The sequence below is a fragment of the Crocodylus siamensis genome, chromosome 3 (assembly GCF_052110815.1).
Source record: "Crocodylus siamensis isolate JL-2025a chromosome 3, ASM5211081v1, whole genome shotgun sequence".
NCBI lineage: Eukaryota > Metazoa > Chordata > Crocodylia > Crocodylidae > Crocodylus > Crocodylus siamensis.
The window spans coordinates 182,987,156-183,014,724 of NC_143397.1; the positions used below are offsets into that span (position 1 = coordinate 182,987,156).

Below are 27,569 nucleotides of genomic sequence, written 5' to 3' on the forward strand. Positions count from 1 at the left end.
AACAGGTTTATAATCACTAAACATTTGTTCTGTTGCAGTTTTAAACCAGTTCCTGATCACTTAAATTGGTTTATGTATAATGTCTGTCCCTAGCCAGAGTGTCTGTAAGATTTCTTAGGTGTTTCTGTCTAGAAGCTATGTAATAGCCAAACAATATCTATGGTAGGGTCTGGAATATTCCTGTCCCATACAAGGACGCAGATGTCTGATATATATAAATATTCTCACACTTTGTATCCTCTCTCTGCCACTGCAAACTACAGGATGCTGGGCAGTTGGATATGTGGTATAAACCAGTATGCCACTTCTTAGATTCTCTTTTCTGCCTGTGGCAAGTATTTTTTAGGAACTTGAGAAAATTAAGGAAGGGTGAAAGGTTCAAAGTCCCTTGAACATCTTCATTTGAAAAGCTTCTTACATCATCTGTGTGCTCACTCTTTAGAAATGATTAATTGTACTGAACTGCATGTAAGTGCTCTTCTGTTTGTTATGAACCTCCAGTAGGGTAATATTTTCATTCATGATTAATATGCATGTTGTCTCATAATTGGAACAGAAAGCAAGTTGATGGGGAAATATTTTTTAGAAGTATTTTGAGAACTATACAAAATGTCAGTGAATGGAAGTTCATAGAGAAGCAAACACTGTGCACGAAAAATACCATAGTTTTAATAATTAATTATACAAACACGTGAAATTCACCATCAGAATGAAGCCAGTCTGAGATTGGTGGTTAGCCGTGATAAACTGATGTCAGGCAGAAGGTACTGATTCAGAAAGGCATGAGCTTTCGCAAGCAACAGCCTAATTTATAAGAAGGTCATTTTAGATTAACAGAACTGCAAGACAAAGTAGTCAAAAATAACATCAGAACGTCACTATGCTGCTACATGCAACTTTTATACACAAAAGGGCCTTAAATTGTTGGGGAAAACTGGAGGAAATAGAATTCTTTGAGGTCTAATTTGCCCTTAGAATTCTGTATATCCAATCTGCAGAAATATCAGCCCATAACATAACCTGTAAAGGAGATGTGGGGCAGCAGTCCCTGTTAAATCTGAAGATTTTTTTTCCATTTCCAGCAGTACAGAGACTTGTAGGACTTGGTAGCAAGAATTTTAAAGGCACTAACATTTAAGCAGACTTAACAAAATGAAATCTCAGAGTTTTCTTTTTTTCCTGCTATGCAACCTGATTGCCATTGTGAGTGAGATTTTTTTTTAACTATATAGACTCCTGAGAGCAGTGATGACATTTCAGAGCCGTGTGCTCTACTACAGTACTTTTTAATCTTTTCAAATCAGATTGACAGTAGCTTTCCAAAGTAAAAAATTTACGTGAGTCCTATACACACATACTTTTTACACACACACATTTTATATATGATATAATATATGATATATGATAACATTGTATAGACAATATTGCTAAGAGCATGTATGTGCACGTGTATATCTGTGTGTCTGCACACATTTTAAGAGGCTAACAGAGAATACTTGAATGTATTTTGTTTACTTTAAATTGTAATAGAGTTTTCAAGCTTTAAAATCCCTGGACTGTTTCTTACTGTCTTTCACTGCATAGTGTAGCTACTTACATATGTACCACCAAGGTTCAAAGTGGGGGCTAGTACCATCTTAGGTCAGACAAATGGTTTAGCCCTGCACCTTGTCTCTAAGGTTAGGGACAGGCATTACACATAAACCGGTTGGTTTAAGCCTGTAACGGAACAGATGTTCAGTGCACATAAACCAGTTTGAAAATGGCTGAAGCCAGTTTGAGATAAACCTGGTTGAACATATCATCAGACTTAACTAATTTCGGTCAAACCAGTTTATGCTCAGACCCCTTGCTGGTTTAAGATAAACCAGATTCTCCCAACATGCCTGCATGCTCTCTGGGCTGGGCTGGGCAGGGTTCTCTGCTCCACATCAGGCCTGGCCCCTCCCCTCTGCTCCCTGGTATCAGCTCCAGCAGAGACTGAGGGCTGCTCCTCCCTCCCCATTCCCCTCACCGCCCTCTGCTAAGCAGAAATAACCCCTTCCCCTCTGTTTTGTGGAGAGGTGTCTGTGCACTAGCTAGCAGACCACATGCTGGCTAGGGTGGTGCAGAATCAACAGGTAGCTGGTAATGTCTGCCCCTTGTTTTCTTAATGGTGTGATAAACACTGAGCTAAGGTTCATGAACGCTGTTATCACTTCCCTGCTGGGCTAATTATAGCATCCTACTGGGGCCTGGTGAGGCCCCTCTCAGCTCAGCCCTGTAGAAGGGAAGGGAGGGCTGCCCCAGCTTTTAGCTTGAGCCACTGCAGACATGTGCCTGCATGTCTGGGATGTCTGTGCAGTTACAAACTGGTTCAGCCTATCCAGGTTAGACTAACCTGAAAAGATTCAATCAATTCAGGCTTAGGCTTTTTGAATGTCTGACAGAGGCAAGTCATAGAGGATTTAGAGTAGGGGTGCTCAATCTGCAGCCTTCACAGCCCTGAAATACAGCCCATAGGGCTCCCCACAGTCAGGAAATTTGACAGTGAGGGAGCAGTGGTAGCCTCCCTACCACCAAAAACCGAAGCCCTGCAGGGAGTGTCAGAGTCTGGCCATGACCCTATACCCCTCTGCAGGGCCAGATCCCCTTCCCTCTGCATAGCCGGGTTGGGCCAAGTTGTGCCCCATCCCTCTTGCAGGGCCAAGCCATATCCCATCCCCCTACGGGGCTGGATTGGGGCTGGGTCATGCTCCCTGCCCCTTGTAGTTCTGGGTTGGGGTAAGCCAAGTGTCCTTCCCCCACAAACACCTGGATTGGGGGTTTGCTGCCCCCTGCCCCCTCTCTGCGGCCATATGGAGCCTCACCGCATCTGTCCCAGGTGCCATATTGGGTTTACTGGCCAGATTAGGCCTACAGAGGGCTTGGGCACTGCCCATCTGGCCTACTGGCCAAAAAGGTTGAGCGCCACTGGTTTAGAGGGAAAGTATATGAATGCTACATGTCTAGAGTGATCCACTCCCTGTCATATCCTCCCTGGCATCAACCTGGCTGCATGCCCTATAGACTATAACAGGCCCTCAACATTTGGATAAGAGAAGAAGAGGCAAAGGGCATCACAATCTGTGAACATTTTTAGAAATTTCAAGAAAAATGGAATAAAAAAAAGGTTGGTAAATGTTACCAACTAGAGTACATTTAGTGGCTTCATTCTAGACAAGGTTGTAGCCTAGTTATGGAAGTAAAATAGGCATATGAATATTAAAGTAACACCTATTAGAAAATCTTATATATTTTTTTTTACCTTATTCAGTACATTTTTTGATACTGAGCCAAACAACAGAGTATAAAATGGAGTATAAAAATCTGAATTTCTCTCAGAAACTTTGCTCTGTGGTTTTGAACTATGAGTGTCTGAAAAGAATGCTTAAAATAAGCACTCTTTTACAGTTTAATTTGAAACCTAGATGAGAAGTCATTTTTCCTAACCAGCTGACCACTTGTTAGAGGTTTTTTAAGGCTTTAGGGCTTAGGGAATTAATTTTAAATTCTCTCAAATGTCAGCAGGGTTGGTATTTCTTTAGATCAATTGCACATTTGATAAATTTCAATAATTTGCTTGATATGACTGATCTGTACTGTTTACTTAATTATATCTTTTCTATATTTTATTACTGAATTTGCTATATATTTGTCAGTGTTTAATTTTGGTAGGATTGGCTCTTTGAACCTTTCTTAGTTCTCAAAGTATATCTGAAAGTCAACAGTCCACCTAATTCTATGTGCTGGATCCAGCTGCAAAGTGACCTGGCTCCACTATAGACTGGTGATCTATCATGCCGGGCTACATTATCTGGGCTACAAGGCTGCCCATGGGGCTGGAAATTTGGTAGCAAGAGAGCAGCAATTAATGCTGTCACCATTCCCTTAGAAAATTTCTGGACCCATTGGAAGTGCTGCAGGCCAGATGACTTACTTCCACTGGTTTAGTGCCTTTTTGAATTGGATTATGCTACCTGCCTATCCAACTTCATGTGGTGACAGGTTCTATAAGGTAACTACACATTTCATTTAAAAAAAAAAAACAACTTCCTCTTGCTTGTTTTAAACCTGCTGATCTGCTCTGATAGCATTTGACAAAGACTGTGCACACACTGTCCACGGAAATACACCCATTAACATTTTAATCAAGTATTTTACAACATTTCTGTAAATGTAATTGCATTTCTTTATGTTACTGCCAGCACCCAAGAATTCTCCACAAAGATAGATTAACTGAAGTATGTCCTAGCGACAGACCTGATGTTCCTTCAACAGCTCATGCTCCGTTCCCTGCTGCTTCTACCCCAGAGAGTAAATATCAGGCCCCATCCTAAATGGGGGTGGGGAGTTGAGAGCTGAAGGTAGTTAGGTTCTTATGCTGGAATATGGCTGCAGGAAGATCAGGAAGAACTAGGCTGATGCTGCATTGAAGAGAAAGATATTACAGTGATTATCAATCAGGCATAAATAATCAAGAGTGTCTTAAGCTGAAATTTCTGGACATGACCTAGTAATAAAATAGACATACCAACTAAGTTAAAACAAACTGTCACGTACGAAAACATTTTCTAAAGTAAGTCATGAAAGCTCACCTAAAATCTACATTCATGTTCCAATGTTTTACCAAGTGTAGCAGTTTTAGTAACATTTCTAATAACTTAATTTCCCCATGACTACAAGTTGATTTATCTTTACTATTTTCTACATCTTGTTTACATACATATGCACATGCAAACTTCAGATTCAAAATATTTTTGACATTAAAGAGAAGCTAAGCTGAAGAAAGAGCAGCCAAAAGAGATTTAAAAAGATGTATTAGCCATAAAAATAGCCACAACAGATGGCCATTATATGCTTTCTCCTTTCCCCACTTCATGACTCTCACATGTGTATTTATGAACCTTGGAAAGGGGACCAAGTTGTCCCTAGCTGACCATTTAAAGAACTAACAATTTCCCATCATGGCCAGATATTTTTAATATGCAACAGTTTTAAATGAAAGACCTGTTCTGTTTCTAATCAGCTTTTTCTACATTTGAATTATTTTGGGGAAAATGCATAAAATATCTTTAGTTTGCTAATTATTTGCTCGCTCCTACTGGGTGTTATTAAGCAACTACTGCAGTAACTAATGTTTCTGACAATATTAAATTAGCAAAAAAGCCCACCTTGTGAAGGAATGTGGCCTGATTGGCCTAAAAAGGATTAACTGCAGGGGTTTCTTTTTAAATAAAGATGGTTTATTAACCTAGATGTCTAATAATAAATGACAAAATTAGAATTATATGCTCAAACTTAAAGAATAGCTACAATAAATAGATCAATTAGGTCTGTAGCATACATTTACTTCATTCCTACTCCCATAAGTAAGGCTATGTTTTCAAGGTATGGGGTAGTGCAAGCCCCTGCATTGTAGGCAGACACAAGAATGCTGCATACTGAAATAGCATTTTGTATCTGTCATCTACTGGATCCAAATGAGAAATATAAGTGCACAGAAATTGTGCGTACAGATGCTGTTCCCCACAGGTGAAAAGGTGACCCCAAGAGCCAAGGTGAGATGTCCAAGAGCTAGCTTTCCACAACAGTTTGCTCTTAAAGGAGACTCAGTCTTTTAAAGTTAAAGAGTTACATCTGCATCAAACCATGAGCTCCATTATCTTCTCTTACCACTTCTAAGGAGGCCTTATTCCCATGTTCTCCCCAGGTCACACAGCACTTCATGTTGGAAAAATAAAACATGCCACTTAACACTGTCTATTTAGACTGCAGGTTTGGCTCTGCCACTTTAAGATGACAAACTGTGTGGGTACTGAGCCAGCTGGCACTTGATAAGGCAGCTCTCTAATTTCTGCTGCTGCAAGCGGGAACCTCGTCGCAGGAATTTTCAAACTATATTATTTCTTTTGAGAGAAAATAATCTGGGTTTATCCGCCAAAGCCCTGCTTTGCACCAATTAGCCTGTGCAGCACAAAGCATTCAACATGCAAACAGAGCCTGTCCTGTGCTTGGTTTGCATTTGTATTATGCCCACACATGGAAATATTAAATAACCTATTACCAGGTTGGGCATCTTAGCGGTTACCACACAAACCTGCCTGTTGTTCTGAACACAGCGTCTACCTGGATCAGCGAAGATGCCTCACATTCACAGTGCGGGCTTCACTGGTACCGCAGTGACCTGCTTTTCCAATCCCTGAACAGGCCCAATCAGCATCTGTAGAATACGTTAATTAACATTCATGTTTTCAGGTATATATCTAAAAACCAAAAATCCCCCCAACTCACCAGTTCCTGCCCAGCAGGGGGTGATCCCCGCTGCCTCTCACTGCCCTGTGCTGTGTAGGGGGCTCTGCATAAACCCCCTGAGGCCACTGCAGGAGTTGATGAGTGAGGGAGAGGGGGCGTTTCTTAAAGGGCTGGAGCTGGGGTGGGTGGGGGAGTGGGACGGGAGGTTGGGGGGCTCATGGCAGAGCCCTCCATGCAGTGGGGGTAGCAGGGATTGTCTGCCCACTGGGCAGCACCCAGTGAGTGGGGGGCTTTTTTTTTAAAGGGCCGAGAACTCGGGTGGGCAGCCATGGGGGCACTGGGAGAGCGGGTGGAGGTCAGGGAGTGCTCAGAGGCTGGGGGAGCAGGCAGGTGATGGGGCCTGGTGGGGGTCCCCCCATGGTCCCCTTCCCTGTCCTCCAGCCTCCCCTCCCTTGCACCCTACTTCACAGATCCCAGTTCAGCTCCCTGATGCAGCCACCGGGGACTGCCTGAATCGTTGAAGCTCTCTGACTCTTTTCCAAATTGATTTGGAGAGCTTTTAGTCAATTCAGACCTTTTTATTGGTTCCCTGATTTGATTCAGATTTGGAGATTTGGTCACCAAATCAGGCCAAATGTCGTTTGAATCGAAGCAGCACCCTACTAACTATCCTGTTTAATACCCATTGATAGACCTATCTTGCATGAATTAGTCTAAGCCTCTTTTGAAGCTGGTTAAATTATAAGTCTCTGCAGCATCTTGTGGCAATGAATTCCACAAATTAATTACATGGGGGGGGAGAAAGACAGAGAGAGAGAGAGAGAGAGAGTGTGTGTGTGAAGGAGAATTTGTTTTCTTTGTTTTTAACCTAATTCCTGGTAATTTAATTGAATGTCCCTTAGATAAGCTATGAATATATCAATTACATCTGTGCTTCTCACTTATTTTATGTTTAACTTTGCCAGGTATACTAAGTGTACGTGTGTTTCAGGCCAGACCTGTACCTAGAATTTGCCTATACTGATGCATTTGTCAGGTCAGAGCTCTGGTCATTCAAAACAGATTTCTTAAGCTCTGATAGATCCTGCTGAGAGTCACCTTTCATCCCAGCACTAGGTCTGTCCCTTACAAAACTTTACAAAATCCGACCTGTATTCTGGAAAACCTAAGAGACAGAAGGGGACGGAACATGGGAAGATGAAAACTAGCTGTTTTGAATGGGCTCTGCTGTGTCTATCTTCAGTGGAATATAGGAGGCTGAGTGAGATGCTGGCAGCTCCTTGATTTTATACTACATACCCCCCTTGGCAGTTCAGACAGCAGGGATGTGCACCAGTTTCTGTGGCATGTACGGACCATGACAGGCATTGTGCCAATGGACAGTCAAGCAAAGTGTTGTTCTGCTTGCACTTGGACCACTCCTGAAAGGCTGGCCAAGCTGGGGGTGCCAGAGCAATGACTGGCATAGGAGAAGCTGGAGCAAGCAGAGCTATCTCTGGCTATTTTGAGGCAGCTTTGCATTGCACTACAAGAATGATGACATGTAACCTGGGTACACCCAAGGGTGTGCCCTATTCTCAGTTGGATGGGATGGGTAGGTAGGAGGGGGTGCTGTGAGAGGGATGGCAGAATTTTGAGCAGATCCCTCTTTCTTCTATAGAGTTAGCCCAAGCCCGAAGTTCTTAACTATGTACAATTTATTGAGTTATAATATATATAATCATAAAACTAAATGCAGTAAAAGCTCTGTTAGCCGGCATCCCCCGGGAATGGGAGATGCCGGATAACAAAATCTGCCAGTTAATTGAGCAGCCCCGGCCACCGCTTCTCCCGCTGTGTCTGGGGCATCCCTCTGCCCCTTCTGCATCACCGCCCATCCCGTGGGCCCTGCACGGCCCCACACAGCCTGTTATGCTCCTGGGCTGTAGAGGCTCAGCAGCGCAGGCTGATTTGCCCTGGGCCATGGGGGCTCGGAGAAACCAGAAGTATCACAGTGGGCACTTCCGGTTTCACTTTATCTTACAAGCTGGCATGCTGGTTAGTGGAGCATGCTGGCTTGTAAGATGGCAAATAGTGCAGCTTTTACTGTATCATATACATACATTTACACAGTGAACATTAACCAATAACCGAGGTCACACCCTAAATAACACTATTTACAACATCACAATACAACATTTCAATTACAAAATATAAGCAGCAAATATGAACAATCTTAATACCACCTATTCCTTAATATAGTCCCTGACCCATGGCAAGAGAGAGTCCTCTTTCCAATGAGGTCCCTTGTGGGGGGTGTCCAGGAAGCACCAGGGGCCCCTCCCCTTAGGGCCTTGACTAGGCGGGGGGCTGCTCACCCAGCCCCTTCTCTGGGTTTGCCCACCCCAAACATCTCTCCCCTGTGGGACCCAAGGGTGCAATGACTCATGCTACCTCAGGTGGCAGTGGTCAGGGCACAGCTTGATGGGGTCTCCTCTGCTGGAGTGCCTTTCCAGGCCTCTCCTGTGATACTGTGCTCCTCTCCACCATGTGTCCCACTGTGGACACCAAGGGCTCAGCTCCTCTCAGCTGCTGCACCGCTGCTGCTGGCTCCTGGGTGTTGGGCCTCATGCTGCAGCACTGCCATTTCCCCATGCCCTAGCTTGGCACCAAGGGCTTTTTTAGCACATGCCGGACCCTTCAGGCTCTGGCTGACCGTCCTTTCACTGATTGGCTAACCCAAACAGCCTCTGCTGCTCCCTGGCTCTGCTCCCTCATGCACTGCCCTGCACACCGTGTGGCCTGCTGGTCCTCCGGGGTTGTAGGCTCGAGCCGCCGTTTGCAATTCCCAAAGCCCGTGCTCCGTGTGCCGAACCGCACACCAGGATGGGCCCGAGTGGTCTCACACCAGTCCCAGGGCTGGGTTTTCGCGCACCGTCGCTGTGTGCCATCAACAGCCTGAGTGGTCTCGCACCACTCCCAAGGCTGCTCCTCCAGTGGCAGCTTCAGGAGCCATGGGCCTATTGCCTGCTGGGGGAGAGCTCCCCAGCTTTTCTTGGCTCTGCTCTTCTTGGGTCCCTTGCTACATCTGCCCCTTATGCTGGGCTTGCATCTCCTTTTATATGCTCTAACAGTGCAAAAATAAGCAGGTTTTGGGGGTATGCATGCATTATACTTGTTCATTGTATGTTGCATTACATCTTATGTCTCAGTAACAGTTGTTTTAACTCAGCATGTTTTAATTAGGACCCTAACTCATATTTCTGTTTGTATGAGGTTCTCATGTCATGCTCCAAAAAGGTAGGAACAGTTGAGAGTACACAGCATACATATTCAAAGCATGTTTTTTTTTTGTGGATTTCAATTTTGTATTACCAGTTACATCTTGTTGAGCCATTTATGGGCTGATCCATATACGTTCAGCACCTCTTAAAATGGGGTTTTTGTTATTACCTTGTTTTGACCCGTTTTCTCCTCACATTCTTTACATGGGACTCTTACAACTCAACTAGTTATTAAAATATGGCTCCTTATCTTCTGTTTCTTAATCATTGATATTGTACTTATAAGTTATCCATGAATTATCCTTGTGCCTGCAATTCATGATCCAGTACACAGTGATTCTACTGAACCTATAAAAATTTGAAAGATAGCCTTGTTGGGAAAATATCCCCTGTGCAAATCTTATTAAAAGTAGAATTCAGCTAGTTATTAGAAAATTGTCCATTTTATTCATATATCCAGAGCAGAATGAAAGGTCAAATAAAAGTTGAGTCCTTAGTAAAGAAGTGTCACTTCATATTAGTGTAACAAAGAGACCAGAGATTGGATCACATATTACTAAAGATAAGCAAAGCAAAAACCCATTTATAAATTTAAAAGCAACAACCTATACAGGTATGGTTATTAAGTAGGACATCAGCTCTATTGTCCTTTAAGGTGACAGCTCTATCATAGCTTTGCTCTTGAGGGGGGAAAAGAGAGTTTCTGGTAGTTTAGAAGATCTCTTGACTTGATACAAAAACTTCATCATTTATAACTTTAAGGTTGTGGCGTACAGTGAAAGGAGCCAAGAAATTAAATGCCTTGCTGCAAGTTCTAATGCAGTCTTTAGCTTAGCCTTATTGTCAGCACATTTAACATTTCTGTAAAAAGTATACAAGAGTCATTGCCCATTGCAGAAGAACTGCTTTTAAGAAGTGTGAGTGTCTTACCTGGTTAAATTTAAACATAGTTCAAACAAAAGAAAACAAAACAAAAACAGAACCCTCCCCCCCACAAAGTCTGTGTAGACTATATTTTGATCTAATTGCTGTGTTGACTTTTAAAATGTTTTGTAAATGACATAGAAGTAACAATTTCTAAAAAAAAAAAACAAAAAACCTGACAAAATTCTTCTGATGGTACTTTTAGGTATCCTTCTGAAAATGTCAAACTGAGTTCACGTGTATATTTAAAAAATTGCATCCAGACTAAGAACTTTTGCGTCTTGTACATATTATTGTTGATACTTTTTTACATTCATTTGGGTGATAGTGGAAGGAGACAATAGCTGCCAGTTCTTTCCCACATCTGAGATACTGCACTAACCAGTGCTATGATTGCAGTGCTCCATAAATACACACCTACCACATAGGGAGAGGGTATTGTTTTTTTCCTCTAAATGCTGGTTTGTGCAAAATCTGTACCCAGTGTTCCTGTTAGTACAAGAATAGAAAGTGCATGTTACTTGTTCAAGTATCCTCTTTCTTGGATCTAATATGACCATCCATCTCGGATTGCTTTTTCCACTACTGAAATATGACTGGTCTAATTTTATCTCATCAGTCTGTATGGCTCCACTTAGATTTGAGCGCCAAGCTGGCTAGCTTTGTGGGTTTCAGACACATGACCTTGGGAGAGGGGAAGAGTGATCACTTTGCTAAAGCATCTTGTATCAATTCTAACTGTGTGGGTGGGTAGGGTGTGCCTGTACCCACACAGATGAGTTATGTATAAACATCTCAGTACATTGAAAGGACGTGGCATTTCTATATATTTGCTGTACTGGGTGTCTTGCTGTCAGTTTTCAGTTTGGCCACAGATGAATTCTGGTCCCATTCACCTGCTGCTCTACAGTCTTTAACCCCCTTCCTCCTTTTGCCTCTTCCCTACCCCTTAAAACTTGGACAGATGTTTTTCTTTTTTGTGTCTTCTAGAGGGAAGTCAGATGATTGACTTGGTGGTAGACAAAATACACAAAGCATAAACTAAACTCTGGGTAGCACTGCCTGTTAGTAAGCATGCCTTACACTTCTGATACTTTTTTACAGTTACTTATAACTTTAAACTATTTTAGCTACAATTTCTGTGCCTTTGTGAGACAGATCAGTTCACACATGCTCATTAGAGACTTGCTAGAGTTTAACAGCTTAACCTCTCCCCAGATTCCACTCTTATTGAGTTGGCTCAAAAATTTTAGCTCCTGACACTGTTAGGTGGTTGTGAAAGAGCTATGCAATGCTAAATGCACACCCTGTGTCTGGGTTCACTTCACATATGTAGAACCAGCAGCACCCAGCGTGGGCCACCTGGTGTCAAACCCTTCTTAGTGAATGACTGTAACAGCAGACACAGTAACAATCAAACAACAAACTACAAATGAAAGCCTTACAATAAAAACATAAAACCCCCCACAATATATACATTATATTGCTACTTCACAGTGAATAAGGTGCTAACCAGCTTAACTGTCTTTTATGATTCTTGTATTTTGAGTCCAGTTTGCAGCAGATTTGAATCCACCTTCTCTGGAGATGGTTCCAGCACACTTTATTTCTTCTTCCCACCAGGCATTCAGGAGCAGGATGCATGCTTCTCTAGTTGAGACAAGTCTTCCAGATTTGCCCTCAATTTCCTTCAGTTCCTGGGATGCTAGACAGAATTTTTACCTCTCTGAGAGCAGGAATCAGAGCTCACCCAGCCCTGATCATAGTTTTATAATTTGTAGGGTTGGAAGAGATCTGAGCAGATCATCAAGTCCAACCCCCTGCCATGGCAGGAAAGAGTATTGGGGTCAAATGACCCCAGCAAGGTGTTTGTCTAGCCTTGTCTTAAAGACCCCCAGGGTAGGAGCCAGCACCACTTCGCTTCAAAGTTGGTTCCAGATCCTAGCCACCCTGACTGTGAAGTAGCACCTCCTGATGTCTAATCTGAATTTACCCTCTGCCACCTTGTGACCATTATTTCTAGTCACCCCGGTGGTGCTCGGGGGAACAGGGACTCCCCCAGTGCCTGCTGGTCCCCTCTGACTAGTTTGTAATGGGCCACTAGATCCCCCCTCAGCCTTCCCTTGTGGAGGCTGAACAGGTTCAAGTCCCATAGCCTGGCCCCGTAGGACTTGCCCTGCTGCCCTCTGATCATGTCAGTGGCCCTCCTCTGGACCCTCTCCATGTTCGACATCCCTCTTGAAGTGCGGCGCCCAGAACTGGACTCAGTACCCCAGTTGTGGCCTGACCAGTGTTGCATAGAGGGGGAGTATCACCTCCTTGGACCTGCTTCAGTCAAGTATTTTCAAGAAGATGGTTCATTTCAGTCAACCAGATCCTGCTACTGTTCACATATTTCTCTCAGAACCCTTTGGGCTCAACTCCACACACGCTCCAGCCTGATTGCTAGGATAAAGTTATTTTTCTCTCCCCTTGATCTCAGTGGTACACCCAACATGGCCACCTGCCACCACTAGGCCCACCAAACATATTCAAGAGGGTCTCATAGACTTTCCCAAGATGGATGCATTTTGAAACGTTTTCCTTCTACAGTCCAGGGAATGTGGGGGGAGGAGGCTAGGTTTACACTTGTATAGTGATTGTTAGCTTGGAAACTTAGCATCTCGCACTTTGCTTATCTGAACTCCACCTGTATGTTAATCGTTAACCCACTTTTACTGATGGGGACCTCAGCTACCACATGACTTGCCCAGGGTCATAGAGGAAGTATGTGGCAGGACAAGGGCTTGAACCAAGTTCTTTCTTTATAAGCTCTGAACTATCCTTCTTTTGAACAGATTGCATATACAGATTCAGATTGCCATGTTTCTAAACTGACTGAATTTGTTTCACCTTTTCATGGCTTCTTTATTTTACTGAACTCTGTATGTGACCTCCTTACAAAATAACCTTGCATGCCCATAACTGAGAACTAAGCAGGAAAGAAGACTTTCCTTAGGAGGGTAGAGAAGTAAGCCTTTTTGTTCAAATATAAAGCGGGGCAAACCCAGACTGAGAGGAGAGTCTGGGGTAGACTGGGACTAGTGAAACTGATTTTCTGGGTGGCAGAGAGGAACTTTGACTGCAAATTGGACTAGCTGGGAAAGAAGACTGAGAGCTGGGGGTGGAGAGAGTGGGACCAGGGTGTTCACTGATCAACCTGAAGAGTAAAGGCTGGGATTACATTGGAGAAGAGACTTGGACTGGAACCTGGAAAAGACTCAAGATTTAAACAGGGACAGGCTGGAGGTAAGAAAGAAGAGAGTGAGTTTGAGCAGAAGCATATACTTCCAGAGTTTGAAACTAAAGATTTGTAAATTTCATCATTTATCTGGTGTTGGAAAATATCTGTGAAATGTACCAAATGGTGTGGTGTCTCATACACTTTCTCTCTTGGCCTATTGTGTAACATTGACACACTCTATTAAACAGCTGTCACATTTCATTCCGGTATAGGCCGCATTTCATTGGTGGATTAAATGCCCCTGGCATATGCCACGCCTACTTCAGAATAGTATGGACACATACAGGGAGCATCAAACTTGCAATACTACAAGTGACTTAATGTGAACAGTATAACTTCTGTGTAGTCTGGGCTTAGACCAAAAGACATCTGTTCTTTGGGAGTGTGGGGCTGCCAGCACTTACCTCAAAACATATTCAGGTTTTGGCATGAACTGTCAGTGGTCACTGTCTGAGGTTTCATGCAGTATTTGAAGTTCTGGGAGAGATGAGGCCGTTTCAAAAAAAGGGTCAGAGACATGAATTCCTGTGGTTAGATGGAGCTGAACAGCTGATGGGGTAAGGAAGGTTGAATCATAGCTACTGTTCTCTGAAGCCCAATGTGAGGAAAGCACAGTGAAGTGCACAATTATAAAATTGGTGTTCTCGTTGTACCAAGATACTAAGGCATTCATATATTCTGGTTGAAAAAGTGTGGTAAAGTATAGAAAGAGATGCATTGCATCTCTTTTTTCAGTAGCCTTTAAGAGAAGATGGTATCTGAGTTCTATTTACTAAGGTAAGATTTTAGTTTCCACAATAGAAATGCTGATTTAATTTCAACTTTTAACAGAGGTAGGTTTCATTTCCTCCGAGAAGTTTACCAGTCAGCACCAGTAGTTAACTGGCATTATTGCAGAACATACCAAAATTACTTTTCTTTGAGGAATACCAAAGAGTTTGGTTCATGTTTTAAAAGCTGAAAGGATCCATCTAAAAAAGCAACATAATACTTCTAAAGAACATGTTTTCCTGAGTTTGATCTTTGCTTCCATTCTCTACTGGGATTTTTCTTACCTCAGTAACTGTATTCATTTAACCAGCTCTGTTAGCAGTGAGGGTATTTGAAGCTCCTTGAATGATTCTTATGGAAGCTACTAAAGCTGAAGAACCTTTTATGAGGCATGTCAGCTTTTTATGAGTGCTGTTTATTCCTTTAGATTTCCCACTGTGTCTTCTTTATTCCTATCTTTTCATTTTTGGGGGAAGGGACTATCTTTTATCCTTGTATCTTGTTCAGGTCCTACCAGACTGTCATATATAACAGAATTATGTATAAACATAAACATGTTTATGTTTAAGCATATAGAACAGAAGACATATATAACAGAATTATTGTATCTGGATGGAATTCTGGCTGCCTTACTTTTTGGGTGTCCGATCTAAGATATCTTGGCCAGAACAGGATTTATTTTTTTAACAAAGGAATACAACACAGAACCTAAGAGGTTTGAAACTGATTTTTTCAAAGTAGTCTTGGGTGGATCTAGGATTTTGAAAAGGGGAATGCAGATGGTGTGGACCATCATTGCATGCAACAGGGATCCTGGTTTTCCCTGTTTAAAAATTGCCAATTCTCTGATTAACATCCCCCCCCACCCCCAATCACACATTCTCTGATAATTCTTGGGAGTGTGTGCAGCAGTGGAGAACCAGGGCCTCCCCTGCTCCCCGAATGAGCCACCTGCAGCCCTGTCCTACTCTGTGCCCAGGCCCTGTGGTTACACATGGCCCTGGGCCCCAAACCCATGCAATGCTCTGGCTGGGCCGCAGCCCCAGCTTTGCCCAACCCCCTCCCTCACTATGGGGGCCTCAGTTCTCTCCCCACCCCGACTTACTTGCCAGAGCTGCTCTTCAGCCTGCCTGGCAGGCATGTACATGTGTACATGCGCATGGTGCCCCGTGCCTGGCTGCCCTCTTATCACTTCCCCCAGCCCATTGCAGGCTGAAACTCTGCCAGCCTGCAAAGGGAAACCTACCGTTTTCTGCATTTTTCTCCTTTAAAGGAAAAAAATCCAGGTTTTTCTCTTTAAAATGAGAAAATTTGAGTTCTTCCTTGAAATGAGAAAATCTGGGTTTTACCATGTTTTTCTGTGGTGAACGGAAAACCCGGATCCCTGCATATAGCATAACATCTTTTTCTCCAGATAAAAATGAAACTACCAGCTTTACTAATATACTAGGGGCCTAGGCTATATTATTCATCTTAAGCTTGAAGCAAAAACAAATATAACTTAATTGGAAAGTGTATTAGCTTGCTATATAATATATTGTGTTCCAAAACTACTACAAACTAGGCGGAGTTAATGTTTTTAGCTAGCATTAACAGTAGCCTGTAGGACTGTGAAGAAGGATCTTCATTACCAGGAGCAGCTAACAGACTGCAGGATTTCAATAGAAAGAATAGCTTGCTTAGTGGAACATTAAGACTAGTAAGAAAGGAAAGATAGTCATTACCACCTGTTGAATGAATAGTGTAGAAGCAGTCTGGTACATAATAGTACCATGTACCATGAGTTCAAGTGCCATGAGCTTATGTACCGTGAGTTCAAGTGCCTCACTAGAAATATTACTGTCATTGCCAAGCAGTTTGTTTTAAAATTTGGGTGGACCAGGAATCAAAGGGGGGGAGGGGAGGGAAGCTGCACCAATGTATATCTCTGGAGCTGCCCCCGGAAATTATTCCTAGCTCTTAAGCAACATGTTTAAGAAGTCTCACAGATTATTGCAATGGAAATGTTTTAGGAAATTAATTGTGGAAGGAGTTCTTTCAACAACCTATGCAAGGTGGTGACTCTTTACATGTGTCATTGTCCTGAGGACTTTTCTTGGTGGGCTATGGATTTTGGAGTTGCCTATTTGTAATCTCGTTAGACAACAGCATGACCATTTTTGTGAGCAGCTCTGCGCTCTACTGAAATTATAGAAAAAGGCTTTTCTTTTAAACGAAACTTCTTATATATTCAAAAATTATTCATAGGATTCTCCACTGAATTCTGGTTTTCTGATGCTAAAATTCCTAAGGCAGTGAAGCACAACTCTGTAAAAAATCAAGTAACTTCATCAGTTCCAGGAATGCTCCCAGACCAAATGAGTCTTTGACAGAAGCCTGTGATGGTATCATTCCCATCTTTGTGAAGAGCGGGCTATTAACATTACAAGGACAGCTGGGCTGGAGTTTTTCAGAGGAACATTTATTTCACAAGAAATTGCTGATTACTGAAAGCAAAACTTCTTTAAGAACATACCATTTTGATAGAGCATTTGCTGGACAAGAAGGAATGTCTGGTGCAAGAGAAAGAGATGTTAGCATAGCAAAAACCCCCACTCATCAGGGCCCTCACTCAGAGATATGGAATAACAGGTAATGATGATAAAACAAACAAAGTGGTTCTAGCCAATCTCTTGTGCATTTCAAGATGCTAGGTTCAAATTTTGCTGCAGGTTGTAATAGATTATCCTGTAATTCTGGGCAAATTGCTTCACATGGCAGTTTCCCAGAGTTAACTTGGAACAAATCTTCAGTAATTAATGCCAAAGCTCAGCTAGTCTTTTGTTGGGGAAAATCTTTGCTATCAACAGGATTTTTCACAATGCATTATAGATTTACTTTCAAAATCCCCCAGACATTCACTGGGAAATCTTGTCACCGAAACACAGAGAGAGTTTGTCTCTTGGGCCTGGGAATATTTTTTTTGTATGCTTCCATTAATGACTGAAGCTTAATTGGTTTTAGTTTTATGTGTATATTTTCAGAGGATCATATATTTTCTCTACTCATCATGTTATTTCCCTGCGAGAAATGTATGCTGCTTCTGCTTGTGTTGAACGCTCTGAAAACCTCTTAAAAGTGCATTTAGTTTTTCAGTCTAAATTATTCCAGAAAGTCTCTTTTATACTCCTATTTTATTGGAGGAGTAAAGCATGCACTGACTTCTGGAGTTAATTCTTGTTTATCGTCAGTCTTAGTTTCTTCAGTTCTTGAATAATTATTTGTACTTGTGTCTTTAGTGCACACGACATGTTGATGTACTTTAAATGGCTACAAACAGTATTGCTAACCTTAAGATGTAAGTTGTAATTGGTAGATATATGCCAATAAATAATTTTGAGAGGAAAACAAGCTTTTAGAATTAGATTTGGCTTCCAGGGATTATACACCACAGATGATAGGTCAAACTGCCTGGAGCTGCTGATATGAACAGATCATAAGAATTGCAGCCAGGAGGAAATGTAAAAAATGGGCAATATTTGTCACAGTTCCATTTCTTCCTCAAGCATTCAGAAAAGTACTTATGTGTTTTTAAGTTGAAATAACTCCACATGGATCACATGCTTAGCATTAAGCACATGTTAATGATTTCCTGAATCAGCTTTTAATTTATTAAGCCATTTCTATGCATTACATTAAAATCTGAATTTGCTTGTTGATCTGGTTATTAGATGGTTCAGTTCGTGTATAGTCAAGCCATTCCAATGCATTGGAATACTGTAGGATGTGTATGGTATAGAAAGTTTGAATAGAATAGACTAGAATAAGACAGAATACTCAATTTCTAATTCTGCTGGATTCACTAAGATGTACATGCTGCATCTATCAGGGCCATAAAGAAAAAACTTCAGGGCCTGTCAGCTAATATTGATGAATACTTAGAAGTATAATAATAACAGCATGCATGGTGAATTTTTTATGAAGATGGATTTAGGTCTTTTTAGAACTTCAACTCAAAATGAATAAGCAGGACAGTTCTTTACATTGCTTTAGTGTAAATCCTGTATTTTATTTTATATATACAGTATTTTTACTGTCAGTGAAAGCCTCTTATTTAGGTTGTAGATATCTTTATCCTCTATACAGACTTGTATTCTGTTTTAGCATTGTGAAACACTAGTTGTACGTTCTAGTTTAATGCCTGATGTTTTATGTGGGTATAGCTAACACAGGAAGTGTGATTAAAACTCAGCTTAGAAGTTTTAACTGTGGTTGCGTATTCTGAATGTAAAATACCATCACTAGCTTTTCTAAAGTTACAAACAGTGTTCAGCTCAGAACTTGTGCCGCAGCCTAATATGGGTATAAAATGTATCTGCCTTCAGTATTTTACAGTAATAGCCTGCCAGTTCCAGTTTGGATCGTTCACATGATGAATTCATTCTAAGCAGTAAACACAAGAGTGTACAACGCCCTTAATACACTGTCTAGTTCTCTGTGTTCTGTGGGATCCAATGTCTTTTTTTCTTTCTTTTCTTTTTTTTTTAGCTGACTACGTGACTTTTTTTTTAAATTGGGAATTCATTTTTCAGCTGTTTAGTGTTGCTGTTTGCATGGTTATGACAAATCTAAGTATTGCGAAGTAGCTGTTTTTAGTTAATAGCATTTTTGTAGGACATGATTCCTTAGGTGAGATCCTGGTCCCACTGAAATCTACTTCACCCCTTATCACTGAATTTCAGTTCTTAGCATTTACAGCCCTACTCGCTGTTCCCTGCATAATAATGAAAATGGTGTTTTTAAACCAGTTACTAACTCCTGTGTTAGAATACTGAATCAGTAGAGCATACTGCAAATGCAGTTTTATTAATGTTTCCCTCAAAGTGTTATAATTTCTTGTGGAAAAGTGCACCAGACTATTGATATCTTTACAACTGCTGAGGACATTATTAACAGCATCTTTGGTGGAGGAACTTGCATTTAGAATGTAGATGAGATTTGATCCTGCTCTGTAATGCTGAAGTCTCTAGTTTTGAACTCCCACTGTAGAGGAGTTGGCAGGGGGAGCTCAGAACATCCTTCAGCAGCACACCTCACAGATTTCTGCTGATTTTTTTGGCCATGATGCAAGTAACATGTCAGCACCTGTGTTAAATATGTGGTTAAAAATTATTGGAGAGATTTTTTTTTTCAGGATCGTTCAGTAACGATCCTGTAAATCCTCTTTTGCAAAGTAATTTCTAACCCCCTTATGTTTAAACAGAGTCCCAATATTTCCCCCATTTTAATCAACAGACTTCTTTAACAGGCCCTAATTTTCTGCAGTTTAATGTTGCCAGCATATTCTCCAAATCTCATCTCTGTTATTCAGCTTAATTTGTCCTGAATGATAAAAGCTGCTGCTTCTCTGAAGGCTTAATTGAAAGGTTTTCTCAGTGATCCCAGTCTTTGCTAGCCTTAGCAATAAGGAGTTGAAACTGTGATCCTCTGCAAGGTGATATCTTAGACTGGCCCTAAGTAATGTTTAATTTAATGGCAGTGCTCACTTTTCATTTAGGTTCTATCACTTGGCTTACTTGCCCTCCATGTTCTTTGGGCAACTTAGCATTCCATCAGCTCAAAGAATTAGATTATTACTTAAATTGCTGTTAGGTCAAACATATGAGAAAAGAATGAGAGCTCAAACCAGAAGAAAATGCTTAGATGTATCCAGTCAACACATCTCATCATCCCATGCATCAAGGGTCAGCAACCTATATAGTCCATGAGGGTATGGCTTCATCAGCATTTGACAGTGTGGGGCAGTGCCACAGTCTGGTGTCTGAAACTTCAGTGGAGGAGGAGCTCTCCTTGTGCTGGACGGCAGTTGGGTGGCATGGGCTCCAGCAGCAGGGAGAAGTGGCAGAGGGCAGGTCCTAGCAACTGCCTGGCTCAAACACGAGGTGAGTCATTACAGCCCCCACACCTGAAAATGTTGCTAACCAACCCCAGCCCTATATTATTGTATTGATTGTTTTGCAGGGGGGGCTTGGAAATCAATTTATTTTAAGCTGCTTCTTGTTTTTAAAGGAGTTAAATAACTTTGGAAAAAATCATCTCTCATGGGCATAGGGATGGGGGGGATTGTTGTGTTTTTCATTTCTGGGAAGGTTTATCTGGTTTCAATGCCCTTCTGCTCCACCCACCCCATTCTTAGTGCATGTTAGACCCTGAGTTGTTGGTTACCCAGTAAATTGGGTTTGATTCAGAAAATACTGATGCTAATAGGTGGATGTTAGTGTGCTTAAGTGCTAAAGTATAGAGTGTTTGGGGCAGGGATCTGCCTTCTGTATGTTTTTTGTGAAAGGCCTATCCCACTTGTGGGTATTCTAAAATAGTAAATAAGGAGATGCAGTATATATGTCTTATAAATCCCTGAATGATGGAAATCCCTACTAAATTTTATTTTTCTGCTGCTTAACCATTATTCATTTCTTATAAAACAAGGAGTCTCATCGTTTAGGTTAGATTTTTATTTCTTTTAATGTTTTAAGCACTGATCTAGCAAAGACTTATGCATAGTAAAAAGTGCATAAGTGCCTTTCACTTAAAATAAAAATCCATTTTTTTCATCTTCCTATACAACCTTTCACCAAAGATATTTGAACTAAGGCAGTGGTGCCCAACCTTTTTGCCTGGCAAGCCAGATGGGCAGTGCCCTTGGTGGGGCCCCATCCAGCCATGCAGAGAGGAGCAGGGGATAGCCGGGCCTCAATCCAGCCATGTAATGGAAGGGGGCATGGTCCAGCCCTAACCTGGGCCCACAGAGGGAAGGCAACATGGCCCAGTCCTGATCTTGCTGCACTGTCAGGGGGTGTGGCCTGGCCCTGATCTTGGCATTTGGGGGAAAGGGGTATGGCCAAGCTCTGATCCGGCTGTGCTGGGGAAAGGGGCATGGCTTGGCTTCAATCCAGCTGCACGGTGGAAGGGGGCTAGGCCTGGTCCAACCTGGCCCCATGGTGAGGTGGGGGGCATGGCTTGGCCCTGATCCAGCCCTTTGTGGGGAGGGAATGTGACCCAGCCCCCCAATTTGGCCCCAGGCACTGGGGGGGAGGGAGAGGAAGGGGTGCATGGCCTGGCCCCAGTCCAGCTGTGCGGGTGGCGGGGATGCAGCTTTACTGAACAGGGCTTGGGGATCTGGCAGGAGGGACGGGTGGCACTATTCTCCTGCTGCAAAATTTTTCCACCCATGGGGAGCCCCTCAAGCAAAAGGATCTGCAGGCCACAGTTGGCCCAAGGGTTGGAGGTAGAGCACCCCTGGGCTAAGGGATTGTGGTTAGAACATATATCATTCTCTGATAATCTCTGTAACATTTTAACTTTTATTTTATTTTTTTTACATTTCTTGCATCTCCTATTTGTAGTATTTTCAAACATTGTTAAATTTATAGCTGGTCAACTTGAACCTTTATTAATTTACTGTAAAAGACTGTTGTGAATCCTTCAGTTTAATGTTTAGCTGTGGGAGAACTTGTTGAATTGATAAATAAATGTCATTGAAAAGAGTTAAGTTTGTGAGTTTGTTTTCTAATCTAAGTATACTTTTTAGATTAGGACAAAGCTGTTGGGCTTCAGCTTTCAGTATAGCTTTGTGTTAGTCTATGAGATCCCAGTAGTGAAATGAAGCTGGTTTTGTACAGAGTGGGGCAAAGTCATTCCTGAGGTAGTGCAGCCATTCCCTGGGTCACAGTCTAACACAGTGGTGTGTGACCCCATCTGTCAGATGCAGCCACTCTGCAGGCTGGCATAATCTGGCATGCAGGGCTCCCCAGAGGTCTGGGAACTTGGTAGAGCAGTGATAATGGAGGTAGCATTGGCTTCCAAAGCCAAATTTTTAGGCTAGGGGGGAGGGGGAGAGGGGGCACACAGGTCGCATTTTGTGCTCAGGCTGGAGGTTGAGCATCACTAATCTAATGCATTCAACTATGAAAATGTGCCCAGTATATCCTGTATACATCAGGGAATATGAACAGCTACTTCTTCTCTAACCTTACTATCCATATGCTCAAGGAAAATCTACCTAACACTTTTAAAAGGTGAATTTAGAGACAAAAATTAATAAGCTGGCTGGACACTAAAAAACAAGGACTAAACACTGATATTGGGTTTATGGCATATTGTTTAACCCAATTCCTGAATGCTTTTCATGTAGGAAAGGTGAAAGTAACCCTCCTCCCCTTTGGTAGGCCTTGATCTCCCAATAATCGGCCATATTTTTTCTGCTAATTGTATGTCTGCTACTTCTGAGAATTCCTCACCCACTCTCCTCTGCTGTTTTTCACTTTGCTGTGTTTGGCTTTCTGTGATCAAAGGCCCGATGAAGAATGTTGATGTTGAAAGCTTGTCTAACTTTATCTCAACTATATAGTTGGTCCAATAAAAGATATCACCCTAAGAAATCTTTGCTTCAGATAGAGTTAGAAAATACACTGTCAGTCTGAAAATTGGTTCCTAACTCAAATGAACTAGAATCTGGTATCATATCACCATCTAGAAAATATATTTTATGCATTTATTTGTAGGATCCATAAACCTGGATATAGTATGCACTAATTTTATTTTAAGGTTTAATATCTGATTTAATAACAACAAAGTCCCTGCCAATATTTTTGAATAGCCCTGAGTTAATTTTCAGTGATAAAAAGGACTGAGATAAAATAATTTATTAGGTTAATTTGTTCATTTACAGCACATAGATGTGCTAACCTGTGAGCAGAACAGGGAAGTAAGTTTGCTTTCTCGAGTTCCTCTTTCACGCCTGGGGAATAGTAATTAGCTGGTGGTCCTTATGTATAGCAGATTATTAACATCCTTTTGCTGAATGATGTATACAAGGCTTTACCCATGCCTAGCCCCCTGCTTGATGGAAATGGCAAGAGAATCCACACAAAAGGTGAAGGAAACCCATGGTTGGAGTTTTCACTGCCAGATGGTGAAGCAAAGCTGTTGTGCCACATGGCAATCCTCCCCTTTGTTTATCTCTGTGCTCTCAGGAAGAAATGAAAAGTGTTTATTTGGATCCTGCTGAGGAGGAGTGGGAACTACCTGCACACCTGCCAGCAAAGGGAATCCTAAACAACTGTTCCCTGTGCCATTTGAAGAGAATGGGAGTAGGGCCAGAGATTTCAAACTTGGATGCCTAAAATTAGGTTCTAACATCCATAGTTAGAGTGACAAATTTGAAAGTTTTGGCTTTATTTCGTATGCAGTCCTGTAGTGGGAGAGGGATGTCTCTTTTCCTTTGCAGTGGCAGTGACCCTTATACATGGAGAAAGCAAGTTGGACGTTTCAAAGTTCCCTCCATTGTTATGCCTTATAATGTGAGTAGTAGTGGGAATTATGTTTTGGGGTTTTAAAAATGTTCCCTTTGACAGATATCCTTTTGATGAGAAGGAAAAAAATCTCCTTTAGAAAGATGTTAGGTCGGAACTGGAAGTGAATTTGACTTGCTACTCCTCCATATTCATATATTCATAGATGTTGGAGTCGGAAGGGACCTCGGTAGATCATCAAGTCTGACCCCTGCACCAGGCAGAAAAGAGCACTGGGGTCAGATGTCCCAAGCTAGGTGCTTGTCCTGGCTCCTTTTGAAGACTGCCAGGGTAGAGGAGAGCACTACCTCCCTTGGAAGCCCATTCCAGATTTTGGCAACCCTTACTGTGAAGCAGTACTTTCTAATGTCCAACCTAACTCTGCTCTCTGTCAATTTTTGGCCATTGTTCCTAGTTACTCCAGGGGGTGCCATAGTAAATAGAGCATCTCCTGTTGCCCTCCCCTGATGAAATTATAGGCAGCCACAAGATCACCTCTGATCCTTCTCTTGCGAAGGCTGAAGAGATCTAGGTCCCTCAGTCTTTCCTTGTAGGGCCTTACCTGCAGGCCTCTGACCATACGAGGGGCCATTCTCTGAGCCCTCTCAAGATTCTCTGCATCTCTCTTGAAGTGTGGCACCCAAAACTGGACACAATACTCCAACTGCGGCCTGACCAGTACCGCCTAGAGGGGAAGCATCACCTCTCTGGACCTAATCATCATGCATCTGCTAATGCATGATGAAGTGTGGTTAACCTTGTTAATCACTTTGTCACATTGACAACTCATGTTCATTTGGAGTCAACTATGACTCCAAGTTCCCTTTACACTGCTGTGCTGCTGAGAAGATCATCCCCCAGCCTGTAAGTGTGTTGGTGGTTCTTTTTCCCCAGGTACAGCACTTTGCACTTGTCTTTGTTGAATGGTATCCTATTTCATTCTGCCCATTTTTGCAACCTGTCCAGATCCACCTGGATCCATTCCTTACCCTCTGGTGTGTTAACTTTGCCCCATAATTTGGTATCATCTGCGAACTTGGACAGGGTGCTCTTCACACCCTCGTCCAAGTCACTGATGAAGACGTTGAATAGCACCAGTCCAGGGACCGAGCCTTGCAGGACTCCACTGCCCACATCTTTCCAGCTCGATATTGACCCATCTACCACCACTCTCTGGATGTGAACCCTAAGCCAATTTGCCACCCACCTGACCCTGTAATTATCTATATCACAGCCTGTCAATTTATTTCCAAGAACAGAATGCGATCCTGCGTCTAAGCATTTTGTGACCTGGTCATAAAAAGAAACAAGGTTATTCAGGCAGGATCTACCTGCAGTGAATCCATGCTGATTTCCTTTCAGCATTATTTCCCCTCCTGGGCTCCCAAAAATGTGATCCTTAATGATTTTTTCCAATATTCAAGAACTGGCATTCCTTGATCACAAGAGACCTTAGCCTGGCAGAGTTGAGGTGTGTCAAGCAGACATAAAAATGCTTGGCAGAGAAAGATGGGAAAGCTGGCCCAGTGCCTGGCTGCACTATGCCTGTAACAAGCTAGTTCTATTCACAAGCACCAAAATCACTCAAAGATAATAAGTAAAAAAGGCAAGGGCATAGCTGAATGACCTCTGCTTGCAGCAGAGGGAGGTTTCTAGTGATCTAAATGAAACAGCTGACTTTGAGAAGCTTTGTGCCAGTTTTCAGCTTTCCCAGCTCAGTGACCAGGCATGGGTTTTTGGCATCAGTAGACATTCATTTGTTCCAGTCACCTGTAACCCGAAGTATTTAGAGCCTCAGCCTTTTCCAGCACTTTTAGGAAACATTTACTTTCTGAAGAATTGCATTTTAATAGTTCTTTCTGTGAAACTGGGGAGACTTCCTGGACTACCCATTTATAGTGATTCTTGGAAGGTGCCTTTTAATGCTACTGTTTTTCCAGCAGTCAGGTCATCTTCATCCTTTTGTCTTACAGTCCATAATGAGTTTATAGGCTAAGTGCCAAGAAGTGGCACTGAGCATTGTGGAGCTGCCCTGTCTCAGGGGAAGCTGAGAAAAGGAATCTACTTTAAAGACTGCAATTCTTACATCTGTATAACTGCTGTACAAAGACAGCATTCCCTTTGGTGCCCACCTGTGTACGTGCCTAGCTGATTAGGACCTGTCTTGATACTAATTGCATATCTTTCTGGTACCTGCGTGTATTTCCTCAGATATCAGGCACCACATCTTGGCCACTCCTAGAATGGGATCTGGGACCCTGGGACAGGAGTTCTGGGACCCGCAGGATTGTTTAATCAGTGGTGAATATATATCAGGAGCCTATAACTAGTGGTGGATTTAGGCAACTAGACAGTCTTCTTAAGCCAAACTAATTTGTAGATCTCAGCAATTAGAATAGGGCATAATAGGAAAAAGGATTTTAAGACAACAAATACTGTACATGCATGTCTGTCACTCAGTGTGCTTACCACAGCCTAATGGAAACTTAGACAGGCCTTCCTTCTTCAGACACCCCATTGGGGTTTTGGTATCAACCTGAGCAGTTATTTCTTGAAAGAGTGCTAGAACTTCTTTTATCCAGCCAATTATCCTTTCAAAGTTCTAGTTACCAGCCTTGGGTCTGTATGACGTAAGAAGCTTTATAGCTTGGCTGGAGGTAGAATCTCCAGTTAATCACTTTGGTATGTCTCTTAACAACACCTAAAGTTTAGTAGGACTAGGGACAGACATTACACATGAACCAGTTTAACTGATCAGAAATTGATTTAAACCTGTAACAGAACAGATGTTCAGTGCACATAAATCAGTTTGAAAATGGCTGAAACCAGTTTGAGTTAAACTTGGTTGAATGTAGTTATCAAATCAGTTATGCAATGTCTGTCCCAGACCCCATCCTGTTTTAAGTTAAATCTGAGCCCTCCAGCATCCCAGATGCTTTGCAACTATGGGTGAGGCTCTGCTCCAGCCCAGTAGGGCAGGCCCCTCCCCTCTGCTCCCTGGAATGAGCTCCGGCAGAGGCTACAGGTACAGCGGCATCTGCCTGGCTTCCTCCTGCTCTCCACTCCCCTCCATCCCCCTCAAGCAGGGATTCCCCCTCCTACACAGACGTCTTTCAGCATTAGCTAGCTAGAATACCACATTCTGGCTGTGGTCCATGCTGTGGGAGACAGGACAAAGGCAGACAGGATAGTGTTGGCTTAGGGCTTTTTGGAGCTAATCAACAGGTTGTTGGTAATGTCAGTCCATTCCTTCCTTGGAAAAAGTTGTTTAAGAAGAGCTTGAACTAATGAGAGAGGCTTTGTTTTGCTGATGGGCTGATAAATGCTAACAACTCATACTGCAGGGAGTTACAGAGAAACTCAATGCTCTGTTATTGACAAGGTGTGGGAGGTAACCCTTCCCTAATCAGAGCTTCCTGCCAGGGCCTGGCCACGTCTCCCTCAACTCAGCACTATAGAAAGGAAGAGAGGGCTGTTCTAGTGCACCCCTCCCCCCCGAGTTTCTAGCCTGAGCCACTGCAGGCATGTGCTGGTATTTCCTCAGTCCAGAGGGGATGTCTGTGCAGTTTGTGCAGTTACAAACCGGTTCAGCCTAGCCAGGTTAGACTAACCTGCAAAGATTGAATCATTTTAGGCTCAGGCTTTTTGAATGCCTGTCCCTAGCCTAGGGGTGTCAGACATCAAGCCATTGTTTGCTTCGAGGGTCCAGTAAACTGAACTGGCACA

General features: G+C 42.5%; 1 protein-coding gene across 9 annotated transcripts in view; it reads left to right on the top strand.

Moving 5' to 3' along the window:
- Window positions 1-27,569, top strand: part of DTNA (dystrobrevin alpha) — a 360,592-nt gene that overhangs the window by 92,263 nt on the left and 240,760 nt on the right. The window contains exon 1 of one of the 9 annotated variants that reach the window (XM_090039919.1): window positions 4,018-4,036. The exons of the other annotated variants lie outside the window; for them this stretch is intronic. The gene's annotated coding sequence lies outside the window, so the exon portion shown is untranslated. Of the gene's footprint in view, window positions 1-4,017; window positions 4,037-27,569 lie in introns of those variants that run through there. 9 annotated transcript variants of the gene reach the window in all.